The sequence below is a fragment of the Pezoporus wallicus genome, unplaced genomic scaffold (genome assembly GCF_028554395.1).
Source record: "Pezoporus wallicus isolate ANWC-B61680 ecotype Strahan unplaced genomic scaffold, APGP_CSIRO_Pwel_v1 contig_448, whole genome shotgun sequence".
Classification (NCBI taxonomy): domain Eukaryota; kingdom Metazoa; phylum Chordata; class Aves; order Psittaciformes; family Psittacidae; genus Pezoporus; species Pezoporus wallicus.
This window is the reverse complement of record NW_026636279.1, coordinates 732,518-745,343: the sequence shown is the minus strand read 5'-3', so window position 1 is coordinate 745,343 and position 12,826 is coordinate 732,518. Positions and strand designations below refer to the sequence as shown.

The following is a 12,826-nucleotide window of genomic DNA, read 5'->3' as shown; positions in this document are numbered from 1 at the left end:
TCCGTAACAGAAATTGGGTTTCAGAACTGTACAGTTTCTTTTGAAGGGGCTTCTCTGTTGAAAAGGCTCTTGTAATTTTATTTTAGTAGGCTTAAACTCTGGATTTGAGGAGATAAAACAACCTGTTCAGAATTATAATCATGTTATTTGGGCTCCTACATTTAAATTAATGCAACTGTTTCAGGTATTAGCATCCTGTTTTCAGGTTTGCAACTCAGCCTGAAAAAAATGGTTCAAGTTAAAAATAGGCACAGAATAGTTCAGATTTATTGTAGCTTTTTCTTAACAAATTTAAATTGTTTTAACTAATTTTAATTTTAGTTATGATTTTACAATAAAAATAAAGCTCTCAGGATTTACCTAGACTGGTATTTTCCTATTTTAAAAGGTTTGTGAATTGAAAGGGATCATGGCTGGTTGCTGTAATTTCATCTTATTTCTTCATTTGGTATTGAAAAAACAAAGGTGAACAAGGAAGTAAAAGGGACTGTTCCCAAGTATATTAATTATTATGGGGCAGTTTTGGGCTGAAAATCATGTGAATGTTCATATTTTTGTGCAGATGTGGGATTTCCCAAATGACAGGACAAACAACATCATGTGTCTTTTTTTTTTTTATCTATCTGGTACAGAATCTTTTCTTTTATAAATTGATCCCTCATATCCAAAAGATGTCTTTATTTTTATGTTTTGCCAAACACATTTGTTTTTATCTTAGCGTGTGTTTTATACATGAATACTTATATGTAAGTGTAAAATACAGCTGTAACGATTGATTCCTAAATAATCTCACAGAGAAACACATCTGTCAATTCCAAATGCTGGTTTCTCGGTAATGCAGAATAAAACCAGATTTTAATGTTGCAGTCTCTCCTTCTGAAAATGATCAATCCAAGCAGCAGTCCCACAGCCAGAGGAGAGCCTGGGGAGGCCAGTGGGTGCCTGCATCCCATCCTGGGGTGCCCGGTGAGGGTGGCCTGTGGTGGTGGCTGTCACTCGCCCGTCCCGGGGACCGCCTCTTGGCTTTGACCTGACCCTTCCTATTATCTCCCTTCCATTTTACATTCGCTCTTGCTATAGATATTCCCATTCATAAAATCTTTTCCTGATTGCTTACAGTGTGAAGGCAAGTGCTGGTGTGGATCAGAAATAAATTAGATCACGAGCAGAAGCTATTCGTCAAACCCCTTATTTCCTGGAGTTCCTTCCCTGATCCCTGGTGCATGAATTCCATTATATTGCAAAATCTCTTTTTATTTAGTTTATACTTTCTTCTGGCCTTTATTAAACATCAGAGTATTTTCAGCGTGCTCAAATCCCATGTATTCAGGCAATCTTGCCCAGGAGGCTTCACCCTGTGAGAACTCACAGTTCTGGGCCGACTCTTGACTATTGTTTTTTATGACAATCCCAAAAAGCTGTTACAACGCGGCGTGTCATTTTCTGTCTGGTATCCAGAGTTCTCCCAGTGAACAGCACAGCAGCGGGGGATGTGGGGAGCTGCCTGCAGTTGCTGTAAGGCAGGCTGTCCCCTCGGCCGCAGCTGGAATGCCAGCAGGGCACAGTGGGAACGGCCGGCAAAGTCCCTGCAGGAAAATGGCTTCGTTGGCACCTGGCTTTGCCAGTGTGTCTCATGCAGGCTTCTTGCTGTGCTGCATCAGAGACAGGGAAAAATATTGTGACTCATTTTACATGGTGGAATGCAAGTAGTAATTCCTTCCCCCTGTTTGCTCCAATCCTGTTTCAAGAGGGCATGCACAGATTATTTTTGTTTGTTTGCTTAGTTTTTTTTTTTAATTAAAAAAAAAAAAAACCCCTTATGCAGATTATTTTATTCTTTTAAATCTTGGTTCACAGTTAAAATATTTGGGAATATTTTTTGCTAATATTTCCTTTTTTTTTTTTTTCCCTCTTGCTTTCTCTCTTTAACTCTCATTTCCCTTTTAGTCTGTTCACCGGATGGGTTGTGTTTTCTTTCCAAGCTGAAGCCATCGCCTGCCTATGCATCAGGAGGATAGGATTATATGTACTTCTTTCAGACCTGAGGCATTACTATTTCTTCCCCATACTCAGCATACAATTGTCTGGCTCTATCTGGGTCCTAAATCCATTCTGAATTGGTTTCATAGCTGGCAGATTTGTGTGTTCCATTTTGGTTTGGGACCTGGCTTTCATGCGAATACCTCAAATAATTTTATATTTTTCCAAGTAGAAGTTTTATTATATGCAGGCAATCTGTATATGACTAGTGAAAATGAGAAGATAAAGGGTTGATTGAAAACATGCCAAATGCGAGTTTTTGCCGGGGTGCAACAAACCCAGGTTTTATTGTGAAGGGAGCAGTGACAAACCCTCTTGTTTTGAATGGATGGTCTCGCGTTGCCCTCCGGTAGAGAAATGGTTAAATTATGCACTCGTTGGAGTATGAAGGCAGTTCTTCTTTGCTGACAGATAGTTTGACCAGTGTCAGGTTATCCTGACGCGTTCAGCATACCTTCATTGCATCATAAATAAAACAGACAAATTACTTTCTTTTTCCTGGGGTGGAATAAGCAGGAGGAAGGGGAGGGATAGAGATTGGGGTAGATGGGGGTTTGAGGGGGTGAAGAATTAGAAGGAAAAGAAAAAAGGGAGAGATCTTTGCAGACACTCTATGAATCTCTGCTTGGCAGCTGAGAACAATGAGAAAAGCAAGCAATTACCTCGAATCCTTCCCCTTATCCAGACATAGGAAATATATTCCTGCCTGAGCCTTTTTTCTCATCTCTCTCCCTCCCTCCCTTGCCCTCCCTCTCTCTCTCTTTGCCCCTCTCCCTCTCTCCTTCCCCTTGTATAGCTAATTTAATTCTTTGAGGCAAGGCAGATGTAACAAAGAAAGGAGGGTCTGTGTCGACGGCCCACTTCCTCCATGGCAAACGTCCTTTTCCATTCCCTGCCCTGGCAGACTTCTGCAACCTCTGAAGCAGCATCCACAAAAAATGAGTAGAAAGGTATTTTATAGCTCCAACTCTTTCACAGATTTCTCCCAAATAAAGTGGTGTGAATACTATATCACCCTGTCTGGGTGCAGGAAGCGGTGTGTTCTTTATCTTCAGAAATCCACCCCAGAGGGGCAAACAGAGCCCTTTCTCCATATTTCCCTCAACACTTGTATTCAATGACCTCTTTACTAGTGGCTTCTATATTCTCCTGGAATTCCTCTAGGATTTAAACTATTGTTCTTGAATCTTTTCTACCTTCTTTTTTCCAAAGTAACATTTGCAAATGTTTCCTTAGGTTGCCACGTCCATAACGAGGATGTCCCTGGATGTTTCCACTCTGGCTGTCACCACCTTTGCTCACTGTGTCACCTGAAGGAAAATGGGCATTGCTGTGGCCTGGTGCCCTGCACTACCTTCCGTGTAGGACCTGTGTCCACTCACTGTGCTGTGGGAACGATAGTTTGCATAAACATATTTTGACCCTTCAATTGCTGATAAACCTTTAGCTAGCAGGTTTGATTTTATTTCTGAGGGAATAAATGATACAGGTGTGCTTGCTGCTGATGGGATCGTTGCTCTTGTTGGTCAACCCTGATTCATGCACCAACAGCTGAAGGTGTGGAGCTACCCTGGGTCTGCAGCATGCTGGAGAGTTGAGTATAGTGCCCAGAATTGCCCCTGTGCACCCTGGCAGCAGGGCCCAGTGTGGCTGATGGGCTCAGCATCCAGCACAGCTGGAGCTGTGAGTGTTTCACTCTGTGGGGTACCCCCATAGGACCCCTCCACATGCTGTGTGCACCATATCTGCTCTGCAGGACTTTTTGGGTGCCGCAGGTGGTGCTGCCATGTGCAGCTCTCAGAGCTATCACTGACATTTCACAGCTCAGCCCCATGATGGTGTGTCCCAGATGTTGCCCTCCCCAGCCAGGGTGCAGGCAATTCATCCCCTGTCCCGCTGCACTGATTGGTCACAACACAGCCCCCTCGGGGGTACCAGGCACCAGCTCTGTCCCCAAAGCTGAAATATTTGCCAGCCTCCCATGAGCAGTCTGCCACCTGCACAGGACCATGGGTGCGAGCCCCCTGGTCAGCTGCCTCCCCCTTCCCACCCTGGGATTTGGCATTGGGCTTTCAGGAGAACATCCATGATTTTGTTTGTGCTCTGCTCTCTTACCCAGACCTTTTCCTTGCACTGTTTGCAGTCACCCCAACACCTGCTTATTGTGATTTAAAAGTGGACAAATTGTCTGTTTCCGTTGCCTTTGCTTTTAGAAGGAAACCGAAACCACTATTAGACTTTTAATAATTTAAGATAAAAATGCTGTTCCTTAAGAACGTTTTCTGGCTATATTTTTGCAGTCGGGGGATAGAAAGGAACATTACAGGAAATTTAAAGGAGGCTTTTGGTATTAAATCTTCACCTTTTCCAGAAGATAACGCAATTCCGTAAATCTGTGAGAGACCTTTGTTTAACCCACCCCCCGCTATCGCCGGCGAGGTTTTATAGGCGCCTGTCTTGGTGCCGCTCACAGGCTGTGTTTTACATAATACCCTTCAGCATCACTGATATTAACCTTGATGGCATTATTATTGCTATTTACAGCTCATATGCTGGTAATGGTAAACCTGAATGGGATTAATAAAATAAATTAAGTGATAGAAATATTAATGCTATTAACAATCAGTAACAATAGTTGACAGCATAAGAAAAGGAATAACCTGCCATTAACCAAGCAGGGTAAGGTATCTCTAGCACACGCATAAAGGTATCTGACACTTCATTTTGATAAACCCTAGATTAATTTTCTTTCAAGCAACAACTTTCCCAGCGCTTTCATGCTTCTCTGTTTCAAAACTGAGCTGTTGGCACGTTTCCCACGTCACCTTTCTGATGACCAACAGCCCGGTTCACTGTAGGGCAGGCTCAGGGCAGGAGCTCTGTGATGAGGACAAAGCCCTTGGGCTCCAGCTGCTGCTGCTGCTGCTGGGTTTTGGTCCCACATAGATCCTGGGCTTCATGAAGCTGCTGCAACACATTCTCTGTGCTCCCAGTCTGCGTTTCCAGCCCCCCCCTAAAATTACAGCCTGCTTCTGGGTGCAGATTTCCAGCTGAAGGACTGACCAGTGGTGCATGACTGTTTCTGAACGTGCCATTCACATTTTCATGTATCCAGCTAAGGGATTCTGAGCCCTGGTGTAGGAGCTGTTCAACATCAGTTTGTGTTGATCTAATGTTGCATGGGTGGGCACTGCTGGGGACCTCTCCTCTCCATCCTTGCCACTGCAACACCAGCTTTGGAATGGGGGAAGGTGACTTTCTGATGAACTGTGAGGGAAGTGGTGACCTCTGGGCTTTTTAGGTGGGTCGCTGTGAGTTTTGCCAAAGCCTGTGAGAACAGAAATGCCAGTCTGTCTTCCTTTTCCTTCCTTATGGGAAGCTTTTCCTATGCCAGAGTGCAGGTTTATCAGATGTGACCATGTTTCAGTGGGTTTCTGGACTAATGCACTGACTGACCTCATACACCACTGCTCATGGGTCAGACACCAAGGCTGCTGTGGGGATTATTTAAGCACACTGGAAAATTCCCTGCCTAATAAGGTGAGCGAAGGGTGGTAAGAAAAAAGCATTGCTAATTTTTTTTCCTCTTACAAATGCATCTTGCCAATCCTTTACAGCTGGCTAAAAGCTGGGATTTCTTGCACTAAGAAAGAAAGTGAGACCATAAATAAACCAGTGCAGGACACCTGGAAAGAATAAAGTGCCCTTCTCAATGTTGTAGGGGAGGAGGAATTGGTGTCTGCCTGGCTGGTACATGGAAATGGAGTGGGGAAAGAAGCCTCGCATCTGGGCCAGTGAGGAGATGCTCACAATAGTTTTCTTTCATAACATTTTCTCTGCTGAAACATATATTTTTAACGTTACTGATAATAGTAAGTCTGGAATGGAGAGCCCTTGCTACTACTCCAACAGTGCCATCTTTGGTCAGAACAGAGGCTGAAATCTGTTTCTCAATATAAGCCCAAATTTCAATCCCCTCTGCTGAAGGCAGAAAATGGATCAGCTCCAAGGGCAGGGGATTCCCAGGAGCCCTGAAGGTCAATGGTGTTGCATGGTGTTGTGACAGTCTAGAGAACAGACTGTGCAACTCTTTTCTTTCACGTTTTAGATTAGCTTGTGTCCAGATTTCAAACGTGTCGGATTTTGGCTATGGTAAGGAAACCCCCTCTTTTAGTAACACACGTTCTCTTTGCTTTCTGGTGGGGAGAAAAAGGCCAAACCACCTGAAATATCCCTTAGACGACTCCTCTCAGTAGGAATTGGCTTCCCCTCAATTCTCAACCCCTTTTTTTAGAAGTGACTGAAGAGGAATAGTGGACTGTAATCTAGAGACATGAAATATCACCACAAAACTGCATTGTTTCACAGATGCACCTTATCTCTGAGGCACTCCCTGCCACTCTTAGAACCTGATACTCTTTCCAAAGCGCTTCAGACCTGTCCATTCATTATCTACACAGGGAGCAGATAAATAAGTACACACGCTTTTCCTCAGACCCTGGAAAAGCTTCAACCTGACATCCAGAGGGGCCCTGTGCCAGCGATGCCCATCACTGCACGCCTTTGGTCCTTTGCTGTAGTGGGAGGTGACAACCGTGCCCCTGAGTTTCATTCATCTGCATGTTTGAGAGTGAGCCTGGGGCATCTGCTGCATTAAACAGACATTTCCCACCAAGATGTATTTAATGCTTCTCCATGCTGTCTCCATCTTTGCTGCTCCACTCTTGACTACCAAGGTATTTCCTCTGTGGTCCTCTGTCATCTGGTGCTGTCCCATTCCCTCCTGCATGCCAAGGTCTGTGTTTGGTGTCACCGTGCAGTGCCCTGATGCGGTGGCAGGATCCCAGCCACTGCCTTACGGAGAGGCATGGGAGAGATTGCTCTGGCTTGTTCTAAGGGAAGTCACTGGAGGCAGTTAGGCAAATTCAGCAAATACAGAAACCAATGTATGACCGTCTTTTGCAATAATGTGCTGATACACAGCTGGTGTATTTCAGTGCTGATTTAACACCAAAACGTTGACGTGGGAGCGCGTCTGGAGAGAGACAATTCCTTTGGCCCTGGAATTACTGAGTAGTCTTGTGATATTAAGAAAATTCCTGTTATTAAATTGATATTTGCCTTAATCATCCATTAGCCATTACTTAGCTCCATTAGCATTTGAGCCAATATTACAGTTTATTCGAGGAAGAATACTATTTTCTGTTTAGTTTGTTCTTGGTGAACTTAAAATGGCTGCACTGTGCTGTAAGATGGAGCCTCGCTTCTGTATAGACAGAAATGGAATTAGCAAACGTAAATTGTATTCAAAATAGTGGTTCCTGTTTTATCTCATTGTGTTTTGCCTTCCTCCTGGTACTCCTCTCCTTTCCTCATAAGCTGTCCCAGCCCCTTTTGACAGTGTAGCAAATAGTCATTACAGTGGAGATTTTTTTATCCACTGGTTTAACTTGCATATTTCTGCTTCTCTTGCAGTGAGGCTGCGAGGCTGCTAGTTAAAGTTACAGCACGACATTGGTTTTCCTACACGCTTTTACTCAGAAGGCTTATAAAATTGCCTGAGAGAATTCCGGCCAGGTAAAGACCTGCCTTAAGATGTGTAAACCTGGGAATCATTTTTTTTTTAATGTTACAGAAAAAAAAAAATTCAAAATACAATTTACTTTACTATTTTTAACTTGACATCATTCTGGCTGTGCGAGTTTCTAAGCACCTTCAGTTCCCATTTATTTTAGTGTTCACCATCTCCTAACAGCAATTCAACATCTGAAAGGTTTGGATCCAAAAGGGTTTTGTAAGAATAATGCCAGGCACGTGGGGGAGGGGGTCAAACGATCAAAGAGAGGGAGTTTAATATTGTTGCCTGAGCCTGGTTCGAGGCGCATGTTTTCTAAGCATGGCTTTTTTGTTGTTTTTTTTCCTTTCCTTTTACACTGACTCCAAGTCAGCCCTTTAGCAAGTCACTTAACCCCTAAATCTATTTTTCCATCTGAAACCAATAACACCATGGTGATAAGGAATCTGTAAGTACTAATTATTCTTCTTATTATTCATAATTTTACTCCAAGTGGGGCTGGCACTAGGTGTAATTGTTTTTATTACAGAATAATACTGGAAACAACCATTTATAAACCTCAGTAAATCTGTAGAAACATTTACTCTCAAAGTTTCATGAAGCTTTTTATGATTTCCACACATATTGTGGTTAACGTTTCCAATTAAGCTATCATACATACTGCATATATTATGTAATTATACTAGGCACAGAAGGAGCAACTTAGAAATTACAAGACAAGGGCACATACACAACAAAAATTTAATTAAAAATGTGAAAGGCAGAAGAGGCAGAGAGAAAAACAAATTTCAGGAAAGTAATAGTCTAGATTAAAAATTATTCAGCACCCTAACTCTAATGGGATACCATTTTAATATTCAGCATTCCATGCCAATATTGGATGTTTAAATCCTGAAATGTGAATTTCCATGCTTTTGTGACATTGACTCACGATCTTAACGTCCTTTTAATGTACTTTTTGTTGTGTAAATCTGTGTAAGTACCATCAGTCATCAAACTTGACATCTGATGGCGTGATGTAGACCCAGCCTGCATGTATTAGGGCTTTTTGTGTTTGTGCAGTGGAACCTACTTACACAAATTCCACTGAAGGCATAAACCTGTTAAAGGAATACATTTCCTTTACACTGAAACAATAGACTGCATCAAAGGAACATCCAGGGAGAGAATAAGTAATTTAAAAAGATAAATTTCTTTTCTGCAAAAAGGCAAAATGTACAGACAGCCTGACCCGCAGAAGAAATGATTCTGTTGACTTATCAAGGCAGTGTGCAAACCGAATTAGAATTTAGATGATCATTTAAAAATTATCAAACAAGAATCCAGGCAACACCTTGTGCTTTTAATGCACGGCTATGGTTTGAGGTGATTTAGAAAAAATTAAGGAAAATGTGAATGAGAACATTCCCAGCATCCTTAACGGTATTCTATTCCTACCCCCTGAACTTCAGATCAAGGCTAAAGCTTAACTTACAGACTTGGTCATAACAAGCAAGAAGCCACAAATAATATTTTTAAATGGTAATCCCAGTGCCACCATCAGGGTAGAGGCATCTTCCAGCCACTCAACTGAGAGGATGGGATGGGTGTCCATTCCCTAAAACCTCTGTCTCACCACATCCACCTGCAGCGTTAACGCTCCTCTCAGCTGTGGGGAAAGGGGAGTGAAGAAAAGGGGCTTAGGAGCAGGGTTTGCTTCTGGAAGGACAGGTATCATCTTGCTGCTCTTTATTTTAAAGGCGAGAAAGCTGATGTCCACACTGACTACGGAGAGGTCTCTGAAAAGTGCCAGGAAAAAGCCTCATAAAGTTCCTATCTCAGTATATTCTCCAAAATCTTCTTTCCAGTGAGGCAGAGGGGAATTGCACAATGCTCAGGGAAAAAGGGAGAGCCACTCAACACGCAACCTGGTCAAGGTCCTGCTGAAGACCAGAGGGGCCAATTGATGGACTTTGCTTTCTGGCACAGTGCTTGCAAGGATTACCCAGCTAGCATCTATGCATGATGATACGCATATCTGGATGAAGACAGACATGCTGAGTCCATCACTGTGAGCACCAGGCGGAACATCCCATCACTGGACTTCTTCCAGGCTGGGTGTCTGGATGTCCGGCTGCCTCTCTGTCAGCAGACCCAAAGTCCTGCATTTCCCTGTGCAAGAATAACCTCTTCACAAACATGGGTGGCAGTGCAGCTATGACACACAGTGCCAAGCATGGGGCTTGCCCGAAGTGGCAAAGAGCTGTCTTGATGCCTTGCACCAATGAAAAAGTGGATTGCCTGCAGCTACAGCACGTACCAGGAGCTGAACCACTGTCCCTCTGGCCAATCCATTACCCCTATGGCACATTGAAGACATTCATACTCCCTTATGAATTTAAAGTATCTTATTTACCTACCTGACATACTTGAGCTCTAAGTATACTTTTATGGGTATCTGCTCTGCATTTGGCACTCCTAGCTGGAGTTTGGGCCAAATTCGGCCTGTGAGTAGATTCATTGCTGTCATTTGGATTTGTAGTGGCAGCATTTGCCCATTATTGTGTTATTTTAATTCCCTCAAGAATCTAATGAAAATTAAGTGAAAAAATAAGGCTTTCTTTATTCTATTTTCAGAATGATGGATTGATAGAAGGACGGGCAACTTATACTTGTAGGCTGAAGATTTTATGCATATATACATAACAGATATGGAGACAGAATTTTTCCCTTATGGCAATGGAATGGTTTTGATAGTCTTCATTAAAATAGATTTGAAAATACCATTTGTTTTATGTTTAAACCTTAAATTAAATTTTTCAATAATAAAGTATGCTTATTATAACCCAATTCTATCAATCACTGAAATGAACAGCACATTGGTGGGTTCAAGCAAGTAAATAAATAAATATGTTATTTTTATTGCATGTCAGGAAGGCTTCTTGGATAGAATTCTTCCCTCTGAACTGGTGGGTTAGAGGTTTAAGCATCGTATCAAAGATTTGTACTAATGTCGAGTGCTGATCCTGCCTCTCAGTGCCTCGGACAGAGGGTGGCAGTTCAGGCAAAGTGTAAAAGCACGTCGTGCTCTGTCCAAGCCAGGGGTAGTGTTCCCCTGGTCCCTTTGAAGAGGTGCCAGCCAGGGCCTCAGTAAAGAGTACCTCTTTGTAGATGTGGTATTTTGAGGTATAAGTGATGTGTGATATTCTGCAAAGATAGTTTTTTTAGTTGTTGCTATAGATCTTCCAGCTGCTGCATTTGTCTGGGGTCACTGTGATAGTTAAACTGACCATTTTAATAAGTGTTTGGAGAGACCTTGAGTAAGAAAAGAGTTTTAGATAAAATTCAAAGAGGCCACATTCTTTGTTGGAAACAGGCATGGGTATGGAGGGCATCTTGCCCCTCGGTCAGTTCAGAGTTTTGCACTACAAAGACTTTGCAAAATTTTTCCTATGCGCAACTAAATAATTCCCTACGGAAGGCAGGACAGGTGTCCTCTTAGCTGGACAGATACGGCTAGGTGAACCTGGAGTGAATCTTGAACATGTCTGAGAGGCATTTGAAAGCGTCTAGAGCTGCTTGAGTCGGGCTCTAAGCCTCCATGTCCCAGGCTTCTGTCTCCACTAGGTTCAGAGCAGCTCTAGGAAAGAGGCACAGCCACTGTTCTGCTGTTGTATTCCTGTGACTGATCACTGTACCAGGCACAAGTCCTGTGTCCCTTCATGTCTCAGACGTGTATGGAGCACCGAACCCCCCATCCCCAGATGGCTGCTGATGCTGGGTGCAGACATGGGGTGAGCTGTGTTCCTTGGTTGTGTACTGCACTCTGACACTTGCTCTGTGCACGTGGAATGTTGCTGACCATGCCCAGCTTAAGCTGCCTCTCCCAGTGGCACAGGACAGACAGACCCTTGCACAGAGCAGCTCTGCTGTAGCAGGCGTTAGCTGAGCTCAGTGGCTGGCGGGCAGATGGTGCAGGTCATGGGGCATAACTCTCATTAACTTGTAGCTGAAAGCCTGTGCTCTTGCATTCTGTAATATCATGGCCTGTGAACACTCTATAAAAGGAGACCCAAATGAATCATATTACAGTAGCCTGGAGAAGAGGTCACAAATCTTTTTGAAGAAGAGCCACTTCTGGCCACTGCTGAAACATGAACTTCCACATGTATCCTGTTATAAAAAATGAATTCCATGTTGGGAAACTTATTGACATGTTTGGGCATATAGCTCATAGACAGGGAGAGCTACTAACACCCCAATGACACCTTCCAGATGTTCTCCCCTCAACAATTACCTGTCTTATCCAGGCTGGCTTGCTGCTCCACAGACATCTCTGGGCAGGCAGGATGACAGCCGCTGAAGGCCACTGGCAGGTTTGGCAGAGGTGGGAATGTTCTAGCAGGCTGAATAAATTCTGAGTACTTTGTGTTATCCATCATTAACGTGGCTAAAATGAAAGACTGGGGACAGAGTTCAGAGGTAGCCTTTTGTTCAAACACAGAGATGTTGCCCCTCCAGGTTCTCCTGGAAAAAGCAGCATTTCCTGACCAGGTTTCTGTTCTTCCAGCCCATGCTGGTCACCATGTAGAGTGTGGATCTACACACAGATGTGTATACCAAGGCATGAACAACTTAGAGGTGGTGAGGTAGCAGATCATCAACTACCATGAGTGTCACAGAGAGAAAACCATCTGTGACACATCGAAGGCTGTTACCAAATTAATGGAAAGCATGACAAGGTGAGAGGCACTCCCCATGGGTTATTTTAGCAAAGCAGGTTGGTCCCAGTGCACAGTGGTTAATCCAGAATCCCTGTGGTCTCGTAAGGCTGTGAGGCTCCAGCCTGCAGCTTCCAGACCCTGCTCTCATCAGTGTCCAAGGGTCCGTTTCATCTCTCAGCCCACCCTGCTGTCACTTGAATGGGGCAGCAGTCAATGCAGCACTCAGGTACAAGCAGAAAGTTAAAAAAAAACCCAACATTTTCCCAAGAAGACAAAATAAAAGAAAAATGTTTTTCACCAAATAACAGGTGAAACATCTTTGCAAAGCTGTTTTGGGGTTGAAACATGAAGAGCAGAGCTTGCATGGGTCTTTTGTTTTACAGAATTTACAAAAGCACAGCGAGCAGCTGCAGCAAAGCCCACAGAAGGGATTGCTTGACCATGTGAACAGTGCTCAGGAAAAGGGGGTTACCAATTCAAACAAGAAATAACATAACGTCCGACCTGG

The 12,826-nt window shown here is 43.5% G+C and overlaps 1 long non-coding RNA gene across 1 annotated transcript; it reads left to right on the top strand.

Annotated features, from left to right (window-relative positions):
* Window positions 1–4,039: 4,039 nt before the first annotated feature.
* LOC130594185 (uncharacterized) lies at window positions 4,040–10,378 on the top strand. The gene is made up of 3 exons (XR_008971014.1): window positions 4,040–6,077; window positions 7,516–7,617; window positions 9,463–10,378. It is a non-coding gene; the product is annotated as an uncharacterized LOC130594185 (long non-coding RNA).
* The last annotated feature ends 2,448 nt before the right edge of the window (window positions 10,379–12,826 follow it).